Genomic DNA, 19,480 nt, shown 5'->3' with positions numbered 1-19,480 from the left:
GGGGACTTGGTGAAGGGGGGAACCTAGTGAACATAATGTTCTTTCTGTAATTGTAGATTAAAGGTACCAAAATAAAAAATAACAATAATAATAATGGAATTTAAGGAGTTTTGGGGATTTTGACTAAAATATATAGAGAAGACAGATTAGATTTTGGCCTAAACACTCACCTCTCTTCAGTGTCATGAAGCAGTTTCAGCTTCTTTATTTTTTTCCACCATGTGCACAGTCTGGTTGTTGGTTCCAAATGCTGACCTACTTTACCACTTGGCCAAGGCCTCGAGGTTTTGTGCCACACACACCTGAGAGCCCAGGAATCTTCCTTCTTGCCTACTGGAAATCCCAGTGCCAGTTGGGCCTGCGTGTGGGATCTGTGATGTTTCGATTCTGTGTCAACTTGGTTGAACTACGGTGCATGGGTATTTAATCAAACACTCGTCTAGACGCAGCTGCAAGGCATTTTGTAGATGTGACTAACGTCTTCAGTCATTTGGCTTTAAGGAAAGGAGATTTGCTCCACAATGTGGGTTCAATTTGTTGAAGGCCTTAAGAGAAAAATGGAATTTTCTTAGAGAGGAAGGAATTCTGCTTCAAATTGTAACACAGAAACCCCGGTAGAGTTTCTACCGACAGGCCTGTTGACAGATTTGGATTAACCAGCTCCTCAAGTTGTATGAGTTGACTTAAAATAAATCTCTCTCAGTCTATTATCTGCCTATCCATCTACCTATCCATCTATCTATCCGTCTGTTTTTCTATCTGTCATCTATCTATCTAGCTCTCTATCTATCTATATCTTCTATCTATCATCTCCATATATCTCTGTCATTATCAATCTATATATATCATCTATCACATCTCTATGTCTGTATATGACTATGTAACTATGTACTTATATTTACATCTGTATATATACATATCCCACTCGTTCTATTTCTCTGGAGAATTTTGATTGATATAGTGTCTATGACTTAGATCAAACAAGATCTAACCCAAATATTTCTAACATTTCCACAGAGGGTACCAAACACCTGTGCTTGGACTTCCAGTGGATATTCTATTATCTTTATTTTTTTCTCATATTGTTCATTTCCTCCTGACACTATACAACTTCAGATTTTATTATAGATAATATATAATGAGACATGCAATATTCCCTACGTATCCTCCGAGATTACGCTGCCTTCTATTAGACTATGTTGTGGGGGGGGGGGCTGTGGCCTCTCCCCACAACAGGCTGGAAAGGGGAAGGAGGTGGAGGTTTAGTCTGGTATGATCCCTCTCAGGTCCTCTCTCCTATACCCATTCTTGGCCCATTACAGTGGCTCAATATAAATATTTGCTGAGAGGGTACAGGATAAGGTTCATAACTCCATTCACACACATTTGTCTGATGTGTCTCAAATTATGCTGAAAAAGCATAAGGAAAAGATTGAAAGGACCCCCTGCTTTGTCTTGTGAACAAGCACCTTGCTCAGCAGTGGAAGTTTATCAGTGTGTTAATGGAAAATAAAAGCACAACTCAGAATGGGGTGGAGGATGAGGGTCCCTGTGAGGCGGAGGCTCAGGGGCTCACACACCGCGAGCGAGGCGAGCGCATTACTTCGCTCCTCTGGGTGTGCACTCCCCTGCAGGGTCAGAACTGGCCCCAGGGTCCAGGGGAGCCTGGCTCCTCCAGGTACTGGCCGTGTGTCTTTCCTTCTCTGTCCCATCTCTTCATCCTAAAAGGAGACAGTTACAGCTCATGCCTGGGGCGATGGATGAGGGCTTGAGAAGGGGGTGCATGGGCATGGCTCAGGGTGCTGCCAGCATTGGCTCCTTCCCACACAAGAGGGGCCATTGCAAGGGTCGGGGGGATGCAGGGCACCCATCATCTAAACACACACCCTCCCTTCTCCATCTGCATCTCCTGACCTCATATCCACCTGCCAGAGGCATCCAGCTCTGGCCACAGGACAGGGGATGGTTATTCAATAGCCAGTGAATCTTAACAGCCCTTTGATTTCCTACTAACTGCTATTCCAACTAGTTGGGATCATAGGGGACTAATAGGAATACTGCTTGGGGGAACTCTATTCATACTATATACACAATAGAGTGAACTCTATTCTTGATCTAAGGAAGTCTCCTGACTTCAGCTTTCCCATCTCCAATTCCAGACTGGATCACAGTCTTCAAGAGGAGTCTCTGCCGTGTGTTCAGCACTGTGAGGGGAAAGAGACAGTTTGGCATGATTGGGAGCATGTGATGAATAGACGACAGATGGGCAGAAGGACAGACGGACAGACATACAGATAGATTCAGACCATGAAGACCAGTGTCAGTCTCCAGGACTTGAACTTTGTGCCACTGTGGAGACCTCAATTCTAATATGTGTTGAGAATCATTTTTACTGTCTTTTTTTGAATTACAGGACACATGACTTTAAAAACTAATTGGATATTGGGATGCACATTTGAATGAATCACAAAACTCTCACGGCCTCTGGCATTAAAGGTGTCTAAAGTCACAGCCAGCCCCACGTACCCGCGCCCACCCCTGACTCTGGGCAGACAAGGAAGAATCCATCTCAGACGGCACACTTTTTTTAGATCTTTGCACAAAGACACATAAACGCATAATGCTATCATATTCAAATACTTTTCTAGCACAAGCTTGCAAATCTGTTTTCAGTGTGATCTAATATTTGACTTCTTGAAAGAAATATATAAATAGCAAATTGACTAGGCATAGATATTTATCTTTTGCCTTGACATATGCAAAGCAATATTTTTTAAAGTAATAAAAGGCCAGACTGAAAGTTGAACTATAAAGATGTGACATTTGAGAAAAGATGCCAAAATAGGAGGTGACCATAAAAAATAAACTGTTTTCTAAACATTTGGAAGGTTTGCCTTGAGAGGCCACTGGGTGTTCTTTGTGAATGGCTGCCCAGTGTCCGGGGACTGGCATTCACTCAGAGACCTTTGGGCATCCGACTGTGTAGGGTCCATTGCGTAACTGATCCCAAGTTACACGGGGCCCAAAGGCTCTCAATTCGGCCCCGTCAGGTAGGCACGGGTGTCTGAGTACATAGAGCTGTACTCTGCTGCAGTACCTCCCTGGTGAGGATGGAGGCCTCCTGCTTTTCCCACAGAAGACTCTGCCTTAGCAGAAAGAAAGCACTCTTCCCAGGATGGCTTAGAAAGGAGCCAGACAGGGAAATCTCCCGCAGGGAGAGACGGCCACCTCATTCACCAAGAGCTGTGCCTTTAGCTGTAGCATCACCTCAAGGCTGGGCTTGGATCCCTTGTGTGGGGCTTTGGGGAAGCCCCTAAACAAACTCGGATGGCACCAGGTCAAAGGAACACGGGCCCCTGCCCTCCATGGCCTGGGGGAACCAGAGGTCAGGTCTTGTGTGCAGAGCCCCCCAACCCACCCCCAGTTAGCACCCAATTTAAGTCCTTTATCCGTCAGGGCAGCTTGGTGCAGATGATTGGTATGTGTGGGCTCTGGGAAGAGAAATGGGGACCCCCCAGAAGTCCCAGTGGGCTGCCCAGCATCCATTCCCCTCCTGGGCAGAGACTGGAGGTGATACCCAGGGCCATGAGGTGGGGCAGGCGCACCCCAGTGTGCGGAGCGGCTGCAGGGCTGGTAGCCAGCCTGAAGTGCAGTGAGGCTGCATCTGGCTGACAGCTCCTCTGGCTTCTAGAAAGGCCTGAGTCATCAAATGTCCTTTACTTCCATTCCTGGTAATTCATTTGGATGTAAAACTCCCGTCGGTTTTATGCCTGAGTCTCAACAGCATCTTTGCATCGAGGAGGGGCATCCCAACATGCACCAATCTCTGCCCCAACAGCCTGGGGGAGCTTGGCTTCAATATCCTGGTGAAGACGAAGCAATGGTGTAGATGTTTGCAATGGTTCTGCCAGCAGAAGGCCTCCTGGGCTTTTTCTGTCCCTTACCCAGAGGCTCTCCCTTCCTACAGAGATTAGATCTGGGCAGGCATATCTGCGAACCATTGGAAATATTTTAAGACCAAACACCATTATTAATGTCTTACTGGAGAAAATTAACTGCCAGTGCAATGGGCCCACTTCTGTGCTGGAGCTAATACTTCTCAGCAGAGTTTTACTTACTGGTTTAATGATATAAATGTGCTTTTGAGTAATTACATACTGCTCTATGTCCCCAATAAGTGACATCTGTGATGATAATGGAGGCAAACAGGATCGTCCTGTTGTTTGTGAAAGCCGGGTGCTCTGTCGGGGATCACTCCTGCCTCCTTTTAGGAAGGTTAGAGCTGCACATCGGTGGCCACAGGCTCCAGCCACCCCATGGGGCGAGCAGTGATGCAGGGACCTCTCCCACAGCCAGCTGGCAGAGAGGTCAGTCACCTGGAGAGCAGAATGGTTGTGTCCGCCCTCTGCCAGTGAGGGCCACAGGCCGTGGAGTCAGCCAGCCCTGCCTGGTGCTGCACCAAGGTCCAGGGCGGAAAGGTTTGCTCAGTAGAATCTTTACCCTTGATGACTCTAGGGGTGCCATGCAGGCCCTTTGGTTCCCTTTTTTGTACCCCTAGAGATAAAACAGCTCATTAGGAGGAGAAAGGCCTACTTGGTTAGGGGTAAAGATCCTTCTGAAAGTGAGTAAAATTCCCATCTGGGTTTTACTCTAACACAGAGTTACACAGTCAGTTTCAAGAAGATATATCAAAACTATCAGGGAGTTTAAGCTTAATTTTGTATCAAGAAACAATTTTTAAACAACTACTGTGTGTCTCCTAGGTGTCAGGCGATGGGCTGCCCAGAGCCAGCCAGCCACTCCTGCCCTCCAGAAACGAGTGTCAGAAGGGAAGCACGTGGTTTACTTAGGAAGATTTCTATTAAAACACTTAGCAGTTAACAGTAAAAATAAATGAATAAAAGGCGTACACGGTAGGAGTAAACTTCCACCTGACTCATTTCTGAAGTATGACAGGTCAGGGGATGTCTCTGTGTAGCTCTGACAAAGACTCCCAGTGTCACACATTCCTGGAGGCGATTCCTGGCTTTTGCCCTAAAAATATAAAAGGGAAAGGAGGATGTGTCCCAAATGAATCAGAAGTCACCTCACTATTGATCAAGCTCTGCGTTCTGCTGGCTTAAACAGACAAGCAAAAAGAGGAAAGGAGAATGGCCCTCAGCAGCAAGCGCATGTTTCCCTCAGGCGAGGACCACGCCAAGAGCCCAGGACGCCTGTCCCTCCTCCTCTCCCAGCCTGGGGACCGCTGGGCCACAGACACAGAGAGAGCAGCCCCCTCCAGCCAAGGCCCCGGCAGTGCCCCTCTTCCCGTGCTCCCGGGGGACCTCCTATCACTTGGCGCCGCCTGTGGGGTCACCTCTCTGCCCGGCTCTCTCCTGAGCCCTGCTGTTCAGGGTGAAGAAGAAATTCAGAGCTGCTGAAGGATGATAGGGGTAGTGAATTAAAAAGAAAAAAAAATTAAGTGCCAGCAACAACAGCAAAATAAAAGGTGGGGGCGGGGTGGGAGAAAATGGCTCCTGAAGAACGTGAGAAAGATAAATAGGGCTCGCACTTTGTTTCATTGTCAGGAGCACTCGGGTTATTTGAAGCTCTTATTTATGCTCTGTAAGCAGAACAATACTGGAGAAGAAATGATTAAATACCAGCTCCGCGAGCAGCAGACATCTCATTGTGGCGCTGGGCTCACCACTGGGTGGTTTTGATAAAGGCAATATGAGTTGATAACTGATACAGTTTGCCAGGGAGTCATCTGGGGCTGCTGACAGCTCGGCGCTTTAATAAAATCATTAGAATGTAAATGTTTTTATTGCGGAATAAAGAGCCTCCAGCGAAGTTGACACAGCTCTCCCTCTGCTGAATGGGAGCGCCGATTAGCATTCAAATGATATCATGATAGGCTGGTTATCTTTATTAAAATTTTTCAAATCGAGTCTTCATTTTGCATGATTGAGTTTTAAACAAATGCAATATCCAGTCGGCTGTTGAGCTGGCCTGAACACTCCTGAAATAATTAAAGTGTTCCTTTTATTTTTTTTAAACATGTGTTTCATAAGAAATGAATTGGATTTGCTATTTTAATATGACAATATCTAGTTAGCTTTGCATAAAAACAGGGATGTTATAGCATAATTATTGAAAGTGTACAGCTTTTAAACATATGTTTCATAAAGCTGAATTCAATTTTCTGAAATAGGACAATACCAGTCACTTGGCGAAGTGTAAAATCAAGAGATGGCTTGGTTATTGGGATCACTCCTGCCAAAATCCGCTAATTGAGGCAGCTTACGGGACTCTCAAGGGGCATTTCCAGAGGAGGAAGTCCCTTTCCCCAGAAGGTCTTACACCTCCCCAACTCTCATGGTAGAGAGGGCCCCATACATGATTTGGCTGTGGAGGCATTGATTATGCAGAACAAAATAAACCGTCATTGAAAGCTGAGTCTTGGGTGGATATGAGCAACTGGTACTGTCTTGAGGGGACTTGGCTTATCAGAGGCCGGCTGGTCTGGCCACTTCACTTCACATCTCAGCCAGCCTGTTCCCTGGGTCTGTGCATCCTTTCTGCACATCGACTGCTCTGAAAAGTTGCATTGTGTTACAGACTGCCATGAGTGGGTCATGGTTATAAGAAGCTGAGAGAAACAACAGAATAAAGATTCTTTAAAAATATGATCCTGAAATAAGTGGGGTGCTGATTCCAAAGGGAAGCAGCTCAGAGACGATTTCCTTGAAGGGATGGTGTTTGAAGTCCTGGCCACCCACTGCGTGGGCTTCATGGGAGTGGGGAGGGGCAGGCAGGCTTGCGCTTTGGAGTGAGTTGCTTTTGTAATTCGTTCTTTATGCTGAGATAAAAAACATTTTGAGAAAAATAAAATGGCAAGTCATTTTGCCAACCTTTATTGCTATATTAGCATATTCTGAATTTTGTAATAATATTTTTTTAACCAGGGTATAAATAATGAAACAGATGAGTTTAACTGATAGGTAAACTTGAATGGTTAGTATGTTTAATAACGCTAAGGTCACTATATAGTAAGAGTTAGGAAATGTGCCATTAGCTTCTGGATATTTTCTAGGTCACAGTTTTAAACTAGAGTGCCTAGAACATCCAGGGCAAATTGAAACAGTTATTTTTCTCGTCAAACCACTATAACAGAGGTGGTGTTGGTGGTCAACACAGGAAAAATTCTTTGGCTACATACTCAAGATGATAGGTTGGCGTCTGGAGCTGTAGTCACTGCAGAAGAATTCCTAACATCATTGCAAAGGGCCAAGCCACGTGGTCCAGGAACAAACCCTAACCCTAAACAAACCCTGCCTGAAGAACAGCTGGCATGTCACTTTGAAATTTCTACCTTAGAAAGAAGTCAAGGGCTCCAGGAGGAGCCTTGGAACAGAACCTCCTTTGCGGCAGGCCCCTGAGAGAGGGTGCCTCGATGTGCTAGCAACTCAAATTTAGACAGAAAAACACAAATGAAAGGTGATGAAATGAAAAGCGGCCCTGTGCCTGGAAGTAGGACTGAGCCGGAGGGCCTGGGAAGTGGAATGGAATCACAGCGGCTCAGAGCAGGCTGCAGAATGGGTTTCCAGAGCGACGTCAGCGAAAAATACCATCCTGCCCTGGTGGGGCTAAACCCCTCCCTCAGCAGCAGTGTGCTCAGGCCCAGTGTCCCAGGATAAGGCCTCAGCCTGGTGGACAGTAACTCTGCACTGACCTGTGTTTTCTGAATAAGATGAGCCTCAGGTCCAGCAAACCCACCTCACACACTCAGCCCTTCCCCTGCCAGAACCGTAGGAGCAACTCTGATTCTTTAAACCTTCTATGTCGCTTTCCCCAGAACACGCCCTTCTGAGACACCCCGGTGCTCTGCGGCATACAATGTCACTTGTTATTGCAAGTAACACACCTAAGGGGATTGACTGTAAGTGGCCTTCAACTGATGGCCATTGGTTCAGATCTTACTCTGGGTACCTTAGGCATTCCTATTGTCTTGCAGTTCACAGGGAGGGGTCATCCACAGATGAGCTGGAATTTAAGAAGCCTCCCCTGGTACTAGAAGAGAAACCCCCTTAGGCACGGCAGGCCCCACAGCCAAGCAGTCCCATCTGGAGAGCCTCCATGCAGGGTGAGCTCCAGGTGGGCACGTGAGTGGGTTGACGCCACCCGCTGGCAGGGGCTGCTTCCCCCTAAGTGCTCTCAGCTCAGAGGAGCACTGCTGGTGCCAGTGAGTGCCTTGAGAGCTGGAAACTGAGCTGTGTGTCACAGAAGGTGCAAAAGGTGTGACAAGACCCCTGTCTTCAAGGCTGTGGAGGACTAAGCGGAGGCCAGTGCTTGGTGTCCCCACGGCCTGCATGTGCAATGGAGGAGCGATCAGGGAAGCCCAGATTTTAGCCTGAGGGGACATCAAGTCAACTCAGCTCTGCAGTAAGTGATTAGAGAGGGGGAACAAGGGTGTCCAATGGGTGGCGTGGGTCGATTTCACCACTGGTGGTCTCCGAACAGGCCGAGCTCTCCAGGGCTGCCCTATTGGTGTCATATGCACCCCCACCCCAGCTGGTTCACCCAGTCAGGCCCTCAGGTATTTGTCAGCAGTTCATTCTAATAGCTTTTCCTTTGTTTTATGTTTTCAATCATTTGATTTCTATTTAGAGAGCTGAATTTTATAACCCATTTGATTAATATGACCACCTGTTGGATTAATAATAGACCATATTTAAATTATGGGTTTTTTAATCACAGTTGTGGCGGTGCGATTTCCTTTAGAACAGAGGCTGTTTTATCCTTTCTCAATCTTTATATTGGAAATTTTAATTGTCAATTACAACAAAGAAGAGAATGAAAAGAGGAAAACTCCCTCTGTCTGTTCCTGCCTCCTACCTGCCTACCTGTTTCTCATTTGCCTTTTACCTGCCTCTTACTTGTCTACCTGGTAAGGTAACTCTTATCAGAGTTTTTTACATTTGGAATTTCTCACTTAGGAAACGGTGTGGTCTTTGCCAATCCAATATTTTATTTTCAGTTTTCTTAAACTGTGCTGTCTTAAGCTCATCACTTTCAGAGTAGAACTAAGTCCTTTGCAAAGATTTTTTGTAGCCAAAGAATGAAATTGGTGTAGGGAAGGACATGTAACAACTATCATGATTAGCTTTTCCTGCCTATGATGGAAAATGCTGAGATGTAAACAGTATAGCAAGAACAGGAGGGTTGTTTTAGGCTAAGATTCCATTTTAAAATCCAGGGAGTTAGGAGATAAGATTACTAACATATTCTTTGGTAATCAGAAAATAACCCAACCTATCTTTCTTAAGGCAGGACAAACAGTCTTGATATGTCCCCACTGCTTGAGGGTCACCACTATCTTGAAGAATGGGATCAATAAATCCCTTGTGTTAAGTTTATCTTCCAGAATTATCTAGAGGACTGACTGTGGATGAGGCCATGGTGTCCTTCACTGGAGAGAGACATCATGGGACCGCAGGTCAAGCTTACGCCCAACAATGCTCCCCTCCTCCCTTTGCCCCTTCTTGAAAGCCTTAAAAGACAGAATCCTAAGCCTCCAGGGCACCTCCTCTCTGAGGCTGCGTGCACTCCCTTTTCTTTAAGTGTGTACTTTTAAATTAAGTTTTCTCACTGCTCAGCTTACTGAGTTTTGTCTCGCTCTTCCAGTGGTGAGCGTCTTTGTCTCTTTGCTATTTCATTCTATCTCCAAGTCTTCACTCTGTCTCCACTTTACTCCTGATAAGCAGGGAGGGCTTTCTGGGAGCTCTGATTTGGGCTGGCAAGTTCCCATCGCCTGGGTAACCCAGACGGAACTGTAGCTGTGTGATCTGTCCTTTAGTAGTCTGCCTGAAAATCTCCTTTGGGAAGTTCTCAGAACATGATCTCACTCTATTCTGTGCTCCTTGGCTCCCCCAAATCCTGGAGTGGTAGGCACTAGCCCTCATGCTCTGCAGATCCATGTAGACACAGGATGCCAGGTGGCCCTGGCTTTAAGAGTTGGTAAGGGGATCTGCCCTAGGCCAAGTAGGAGTTCAGTGAGCTTCCCTCCTTCCCACCGCACTTCCCCGTGCTCTGCTGCCTGCCGGGCCAGTGTCATTTGCTGCTACTCTCACTCTAATGAAGTCCCCCCTTACCTACACTCATCTGACCTGCCTTAGAATCCTTTTTCATTTGGAGTCAAGAAGCCTCCCCATCCAGGTTGAGGTTTCACCTGGTGTGCAGGGTGAGACCTCCCAAGAAGCAGCTGCCCAGCAACAAAATGATTCAGATGGGTGCTGTGTGGCCTCTTGCTGACCAGCCTGTCATCAGCAGGGTATTCATAACTCAATTCCTTGCTCCTCATGTAAAGAGAAAGCAGAGGAGAAAGACAGAGAGGATAGGAGACCCCTGAGCCATCCCCCTCCACCAGAAAGGGGACCTGTCCTTTCAAACCAGGTTGTTCACATAAAGGCCAAGTTACCTCAAACGAATTCACTGTGTCTAAAAACTCTGAGGTGTCTATTCATCCTCAGGTGAGAATTGTCTCCTAACCCTGTGTGATCCTGGGGCACTGGCACAGCATAAGCCCCATGTGGTACTCAGAGCATGGCTGCCCCCACATTCGGGGACACCACAAGGACGGGCCCATGGTGAGTGGGTTGGGCTGACCACCAGGACTCTGGTCAACTCTGGCCTATGACCATTGTAAATATGAGCTCCAAATGTTGTTCATCCCAGGCTTTATTTTAGCCAATGGTGGTGATTTGGGACTCTTCTGTGTGCTGGAGAACATTTGGTTAGAAGCCACACAGGTGTGCATCTGGCCTTTGAAGGTGGACAATGAAGGTAGAGGAACTTTACATGCCATGCCTCTTATTTTAAGAAAAGAATCCATAACTCATTGCCATGTCTTGTTTTATTTATTTTTTCTGTTAACACACAATTTCCATACATTAGTGTCTAAAATGAGAAAGTGCAGCGATGTGCGTGATGTACCTGTCCCACCCAATTTCTAGGTCTTGCAAGAAAGCCTCCAATAAGAAAATCCCACTTCTCTACCTGAGCTCTGTGCTTACTTCCAAATGAGTATCAGGTTTTCCACATTGAAACTATCAAACTCTGGCAGGCACAGGAGTGACAACACTACCGGAATCGTCAGAGGCAGGGGCAGTGCGGGCTTTCCTCCTCTAGCAGCTGGACTTAGGCAAGAAGACAGGCATGAAATGTGTGGGTAGATCCGCTTCAACAATGGCAAGAACTACCAATGGTGTAATCCAGTTTCAACAGGGGATTTCTCTTTATCTTAATAACTAGTGAAATGGGTGGACTTCGAATTTCATTTCAGTTTGGAAGCATGCCCAACATTTTGGAGATGTTTATTCCAAACTCAGCCAATAATATAAACCTCTCCATCCTCCAAAATCTTTCTGGGAATTGCACCAAAGCAGATTTTTTGGTGAGGTTTCTAATACATCCGGCTTCTGGATCAGCCTCCCTCCTAATCCTTCAGTAATTCAACATCTAATCCGGACCAGAAGAAAGAGCATGGGCCATTCTGGAGAAGACCAATAATAAACATGTAAGAATTTTATGTCTAAATTTCAGGTAAAGCTTCAAGGAAGTTCTAACCCTATCCAATCATGCATCCCTTCCCAGCAATGTCAGTGCAGCTCTTTTAACAGTGTTTGTGTGCTTTAATATCAGAGCACTAGGAAAAGGAGAGGTCCCAACATGGCCAGGCTCTGCACAGTAAGGGAGGTTATGAACAGGTACAATGCCAGCATTTGGGTTGCTGTCTGCAAAGTGTTTCTTTGTCTCCTCCAGTATTTTCCAGTTCTGGAGATGAGATGAGCAATTCTATCCTGCCTTCCCCATCGGCCTGAGAAGTTTACTTCGCCATGTGGAAAAGAATATTAAGGGACGTATCCCAAGGGCCAGTCACTTCCCATGACAGCCAAGTCTGTGCTTATTGGCCATATCTGTACTGAATTTTGAGGTGTTTTCCAGTCTTTGTCTACTCAACTATGTTCAAAGACATGTGAATGTCGGAAGCAGAATGTTCTGAGAGTACACGTGGACCTGGAGTTTCCGTAACAGGAATCAGCAAGGGAACAGACACTGCACAAGGGACGCATGAATCACAGGCAACAGGAACGCATCCGAGAGGCTCGCTGGGGCTGGCTGTTCATGGGGCCGCATGGGGATCAGCAGCAGGGAAAAGCTCTGGTGAGCTGCAGGTGGGAACAGAGGGCAGGTGGCCCTGAGAGCCACTGGTCGTCCTGGGTCAGAAGACCCAGCATTCAGGGGAACCTGAGCTCAGGGGCTGAGGGGGGCTATCCAAACCACAGGTGCTTCTGGGACTCCAGGCCCATCTCACCCTGCCTAGCATCCCACCGCCTGGAGACCAGCATCCAAAAGCTCGTCCTGGAGCAGCTGGTGACCATGGGGGGGACACCTGGGGAAGACACCTGAGGGGAGGCAAATGTCAAGGCCAAGGCATGGCTTTGCTTCGGTGTTCTGCAGACCATGGACGCTGGATCCAATAGTAATGATAATGGTGCATGCAGGAAGCAGCTGAGAAACTTCTAGTTGTTTTGGACTTGCAGAAACAAAAACATGGGCTTAGAAAAAAGCCTCTGACTCACCTGTTTCAGCAGGGGTGTCTGCACATTTGGAGAGTCTGGGATGATAAAAAAGGAATTGTTGACTTTTCTTTCTTCAGCCAATCAGGAGACATTTCCTGAGGGTCCCTTCTACCTTCCTGTCCTCTGCTGAGGCAGTAACGGGAAATCAAAATGAATAATGTGGTCCGACTTAAGTTCTTGAGAAACAGAGGGGAAAGGAGTACATGCATCCCCACGAGATGGCGGGGCCTGGAGCCACTGCCCTGTGGTGTGCCATGCTCTACCGCCCAGTCCCAGGAGGTGCCAGCAGACAGGCGCAGGGTCTGGGTGGGGGCACCCACTACTCAGTCTCGAAGCGCAGAGGCATTTCCCTGCTTTGAAATCACTGGTGAATTCTGTTTCTTTCCCCAAAACTACTCTACAATTGAAAAGATGACCTGACTTTATAGTCACCCACATATTATAGAAGGTAGTAACTTACCTTATTTCCCTTCCTTATCCCTTTTTTATTGTGGGAAAATATACGTATCATAAAACTTAGCATTGTGATCACTTGAAGTGTGCAACAGAGCACATGCACATTGCTGTGCACCCACTGCTACCATCACCTCCAGAAGTCTTTCATCCCACAGAATGGGGATTCCACCCCCACTGAACACCAGCTCCCACCCACCCTCCCCAGCCCCTGGGAACCACCCCCTGCTTGCTGTCTCTAGGAACCTGACCACTCAGGAGCCCCATAGGGGTGGAATCAGATAGTATTTGTCCTCTTATGTCTGGCTTCTTTCAGTTAGTATAATGTTTTCAAGGCCCATTCATGCTGAAGTATATCTAAGATTCTCATTTCTTTTAAGGCTGAATAGTACCCCACTGAATGGATATACCATTGTTTTTATCCATTCATCTGTCAGAAGATGCTCGGCTTGCTTCCACCTTTTGGCTATTATGAATAATGCTGCTCTGAACATGAAAGTTTACACCCACAGTAAAAGCTTGTAGCAACCTCACATGCAGGTCCCCATCCCTTCTCAAGAGGACACTGACATCCTAATACTACTCTTTAACTTCCTCAACGATGTTATTGAAATTGCCAACTTATGTATGTATTCATAACTATTCAAAAATATTATCCATGTTTTAAAATCAGCACACAACCTATATTGTCTAGTTTTGAAAAATATTCAATAAGCATATTTCTATTTTTTTAAAAAATTTTAAAACAAAGAAAAGAAAATCAGGATTTTAGTGATATCTTTTTGAGAGCTGAGGTATGATTTCTGCTAATTGTGCCAAGATTATTTTTATTTTCTTTTTATTTCCCTTCAAGTACCTTACTTGGTACTGGAGACACATGAACTTAAAATTAATTGCCAATAGGAGTTTTCAAAATATCATGTTTTTTGAAGGATAGAGTGCTCCATATTGGGGACAGGCCCTTTGAGTAGGAAGAGCTTGGGGCAACAGGATGTGTGGACACCCTGCCTGGATTAATGCAATCCTACGGCAATCACAGATCCCAGGCTCGATTTTGTAGGGCTTTATTTCTCACACATAAACCCCTTCTGGTGGCTGGATGTTGGTGGGGCCGTTGTCCATCCAATCACCCAGGCCAAGCAAGGAGCATCTGCCATCGTCACCGTGTGGCTTCCAAGATGACCCTGTATGTGAGAACCCAGCGGTCAGAGCGGGGAGTGAGCTGGAGGATTGGCGTTGGCCCTGGGGGGGCTTGTGCTGCCCCCATCCACATGAGGATAGTTAATACCCAGCCTCAGATAACCGCTAACCCTGGCCTCAGATAACCGCTAACCCTGGGGAGGTGGGTGTGCTGTAGTCTAGCCATTTGCTGGGAGGAAAGGGAACAGGGTTTGGGGGCAGCAATGTCTTGTCCACGTTTGTGTCACCCGCCTGAATCCCTCCTTCACCCCACCTGCCCCCTGCTCTGGGGAGGGGATGGGAGGCAGGGCCCCTGCGCACAGCAGTGCAGCCAACTGAGGAACAGCTGATACAGCCGGGAAGCTGATGGTCCTGCAGGGGCGCCTCCTTCTCACACATCCCAGCAGGTGTGCATTTCTCCAGAACTGCCTCCCTGTGCTGTATGTCCAGGGCTTTCACTGGCTTCTTTGCCCTGATGGAGTCCCTGGTTGTCATGTTCTACAGTATTTTCATCCTGTTCTCCATCTTCCTTTCCTTTCTTTAAGTCTCCTGGTTCTGTAAGGCCCGCAGGCCATCATGGACAAGACGAGGTATGTGAGCATTGGGCCAGGGCAGCCTCTGTGCCCTCTCCTTGCCCTCAAATGTCTGTGGTCTCCCCCAGCATCGCCCGCCCACCCCACTGGCTGCCCAAGAGCCACATGAGCCCTTGTCTGAAGCTCAGTGCGTAGGCCATGCCTCTGCAGTCCAGGGGACCAGCCGTGGACTGAGACGGCCTTGGGTGGCCCCTTGGGAAAAGCCCCTTTGGAGACCAAAAGATTCTGGTTCCCAGAAGTCTGTTGTGCCACTCAACCTGTCCGGCTGCCAGCATAAACCACAGCAACTCATGAGTGAGAAAATAAGTCTTCTGTTTCATGTTAAAAAGCATAAATACTATATTACTGATTCAGAAGGGAAATATGCTGAGGGAAAATCAGAGCAAAGCTGCAGCAAACCCTGGGGACAGCTGATAGGGTGGGATGCGAGCAAGGACTGGAATGAAAACAGATGCTGTTCTTCAGGAAGGAAAAAAGAAAGTTTGCATTTTTGGTCACAGCCACAGTAGGCTAACACCTGGACCAAAGATTTCAAAATGAAAATGTGCCATTCTGTCTGTTCTTGAGAATGGTGCAGAGATAGAGGGAGCTCCAATCGCACCCAACAACGGGAGCCACGCAGAGCCAGCCCAGCTGCAAGAGGAAGCGATCGCCACGCAGAGCTCTGGCTCACTGACGGCTAGAGGACATGTGGGCCGAGAGCTGCTGTGGGAGGGACTCCGACGCCAGCTTCATTTTCACACGTGGGGTTCTTGTGGGCGAAAGTGCCCATCCTGCCTCTTCTCCTGGCACATTTAGACTCTTCCAAGCTTATGTCAAGTTAGACAGGCGATTTTCTTCTCTTGAGTTTGAAATATTGTTTGCCTCTGCTTGGCTGTTGCTGCTGCCAAGGGCCCTTGCGGAATTTCACCTGCAACTTGCGATGTGCTTGCTGGGGCCTCTCCTCCCAGCCATGCCGAGGTCCTTTGATACCCAGTGTAATTTTGCAAAAGAAAGAAACCCAGGGGACAGCCTTAGGAGTTGCCTCTGTTTTTAACCCTGCTTTCATGGAGAATCAGGTACAAACACTTCCACTTAGTTCACTGCTTCTCAAGGGACAGGATCACATCTGAAATCTGAACTCGAATCTGCAGAACACTTAGGAGATGACTTTGAGAGTCACCACTTGGCTACCACAGTCTCGGGCTGTCCTGACCAGACGGTGAGCAGATTTAAGCCATCTCAGAGGCTCTTGGTCAATGACTACATCTCCTGTCATATCCGCGACCCATCAGCCTATAGAGCTTGTACCAGGGCAACGTCATGACTTAGCAGCAAGCTGGAGGCTCTGCGGAGGGCCCTGTCTGGTCTGCACAAGGCATACCCTGTCTGCCCACAGAGCCGGGCCTGGGTGTGGGTGGCTGCCCTCTAACAAACCAGGGCAAGCAGGACAGGGAGAAACTGGGCACCTGTCTTGGTCTTTCCCTCCACTTTGAATCAGGGATGGCTGAAGAATATACATCTCCCCACTTGAGAAGACCACCGGTCCCTCCCCATCTCTGCTCATCAGTGCCTGTCAGCACCCACCTCAGGGCTATCCACTGTCGCTGTGGAAAGGAGACCTACTAACCTCCCGTATTACTGACCCATGACTTGAAAAGACCTGATGAGGTTCCCAACTCCTAGGCCCGGCCTACAACCTGGGTCTGCGTCGGAGACCAGGGAAAAGATTTCAGGGAGTGGTGATCACCCTGGGAGCTTCTGGAGGGGCCGTCAGCTTGACGCTGTATTGCCTGATTGAATGAAAACAACCACAGATATTATCATAGCAAATGTCAAAAGAGATTATTAAAATAACATTCTACATTTGCCAAATCAAGTCTAGACTCTTTCAAATTATTCTGGAATTAAAACAGCCACCTTGCCCATTGGTGCTCTTAGAGAGGTGCTCTTAGACAATCTAAGATGTCCAATTAATCTAAGTCATCTAAATAATCTGGTTAATAGGAAGAGGGGGACTGCAGAGGGTTGGGAGACCCGGAACAACCAGCCAGCTCTGTGGGGGTAACTGGACAGCCAGGTGCACACTGCCCGACCTCAGCCACATGCCACGGGCCACTGTACCATCTCCCCAACTGCCCTTGGCCAGGAGGTGGCTGTAGCTGCTTTTGTGGATGAAGAGTGAGGCTTAGGGACTGGGATTCAAACCCAGACCCAAGTCGGGAATGGGAGCCAGACTCCAGGCTTTTCTGGGACCTACCCCCGTCAGTCCGACAGGCGAAGGGCTGACAACATTTCAGTATTAGCTTAGTCATGCTTGTAGCTGTGACCTACCCGATTCTTCTCTAAAAATGAGGTCTCAGGAAAGCGCATTAGGCCCATGTGCAATGAGGACAAGGGTGTGGGTGAGTGTCAGTAGAGACTGTGTGGCTGTGGCCAAGGGTCAGCCCTCCGAAGGCCTGACCCTGGCCTCCTGGGCATCAGGAGCTCCCATACCATCACCCTGCAGGCACACCCCAGGGGTCCCTTCCTCCCACAGCCAGGCTGGAGCCCTGGCACCCTGCAAAACCACAGGGAGCAAGCCCGGATTATTTTACCCACAAGCCCCAGAGTGGGGAAAAATGCATTTTGTAGCAAACAAAATGAAACATTTAAGATACTGGGACTCAGGGTTTTCATTTCTTTAACGCTTGCAAATCCCAAGTTGTAACGTAAGCACAGCTTTCACACGGAAGTCTATTTGACTTAATAATCTTCTGTTTCAGCAGCTTTGCTGACACAATGTCCTGTTAATTCTCATTCCCAGCTCCTCTCCCTCTGCCCCCAAGTGAGGATATCTGAATAGAGCCAGGCTGCTAGGGGGTGGGGGGCACTTTTTGCTTCTCCAAAGAGAAAGAGGGGACAATGAGCTTTCAAGGAGGCCCAGGGCTGCTCCAGGAGCTCACTGAGTTAACAAGCTGCGTCTGGCTCCCCACTCCTGGTGGAAAGAAAGGGGCCCTGTCTTTCAATGGCATTTTGGGGGTATGGTTCACAAAGGCACAGGCATGGAAAAGATCTGACCCCTTGTGGGTCCACAGGCAGGTAGTCACGGCTACATCCGGCTGCGAGTGACCTTTGGGGAAGGGCTCATTTGACCCAACTTTAAAAGTGACCACAATAACCCAACACAAAGGGAAACGTAAATTGGCAGAAAAACACAGTGTAATAGGCCTGCCCATACTGTGCTCAAGGGGACTCCATGGACCAGCCGATCCAGAAGAGAAGAACAGTGCAAGCTGGAAGGGGAGCCGCAAGATTAATCACACTGCGATGCAGATTTAACGTGCTAGGTGGAAAGATAAATGTGTAAAAAGCTGTGTCGAAACCCATGGTGTGGCCCACATGGCAATTCAGGGTCAGTAATTGAACTTCACTCTAATTATCCTGGGGAGATAATGTTAACTTATAGTCCAGAGTGAGTGAGTGAGCCCATAACTCAACACCCGGTGGGCGGCACATCGCATTGTGTTACTGAAATATGATGGCTCCATTTTTATCCTGTCATAATGACAACTGAGGTGCTTATTTTCTTTCTCTGTGCCTCTGGGGGATGATGAAATAGTAAGCAAACATTCTTTCTGGCCGAAGAGCACCACTTTATCATGCTGGCTTCAGCGCTGGATGGCACGGGAACATCAGCAGCTGTGCCCAGAGCAGAGGCTGCTGGCAGCCCAGGGGTCGGGATGGCGGTGGGTGGGCCTCCAGCCATGGGGGGCGCGTGTGTCTGCACCCCTGCCTTTCTGAAAACTCCAGGCCCTGCCCGGCTCAGAAGGTGGACTCTGTGTCTGATTTGTTGGGATTCTCAAGCCTCTTCACTTTACTCTGGTTGCAGGGTGGAGTGTTCCGGAAGGAGAAGAGGCTCACAGGAAACTTAAGTCTCGTTTACTGCTCTGCTTGCCCCTCCAGCTCTGGAACCTGGCCTTCCCCACAGCAGCTTCGAGATCCTGAGCAGCTGAGGCTCATGTCCACCTTTTTCACTTTGCTCCCCTTGCCAATATTTTATTTGTGTTTCTTCTCAGCTTGATGCTTGCATCCTGTACGTTCTTCCTAATACATTACAGACAAATGCAGGGATACACGCCTCTGCCCTGAACTATAAGAGAAAGACTATAACACTCTCAATAAACTGATGTCTGGGCTATTTGAAATGAGGCTCAAGAGTGCATTCTAGTGAGTTGGAAAGACAGGGTCCATGTAGAAGGAGGCGTGAGGAAGGACTTGGAAGGACCTGGAAGGTCCCTGCAAGGCAGGAGGAAAATGCCAGGCTGGCTGCAGGACCCTGAGCATGACCTCCTAAGCACGAGGGTGTAAACAAATCCAGCCTCAGGGAGAACCCCAGCCAGAGGGCCTCTGATAGAGGCCAGCCTGGATGAGAAGGTGGGAGCAGACCTGGGGCCCCCCAAGCGTCTCCTGGAAAGAAATTAATGGAATTTTGTTCTCAGAGAGAAGGTGGTAAATAAAGGCATTCAGAAGCCCTCCGCCCTCCCTCTGGGGAAGTTTATCCACAAATCGGCTGTTTGCTCCTTTAACTGAGAGCAGAAGCCTGTGCAGAATGCAAGGCCTCGGGGGAAGAAGGAAGTTCACCCAAAATCATCTCCTTTGTGTCCTTGCCCG

This window comes from Manis pentadactyla, chromosome 2 (assembly GCF_030020395.1).
Source record: "Manis pentadactyla isolate mManPen7 chromosome 2, mManPen7.hap1, whole genome shotgun sequence".
NCBI classification, from domain to species: domain Eukaryota; kingdom Metazoa; phylum Chordata; class Mammalia; order Pholidota; family Manidae; genus Manis; species Manis pentadactyla.
This window is presented reverse-complemented; position numbering follows the sequence as displayed.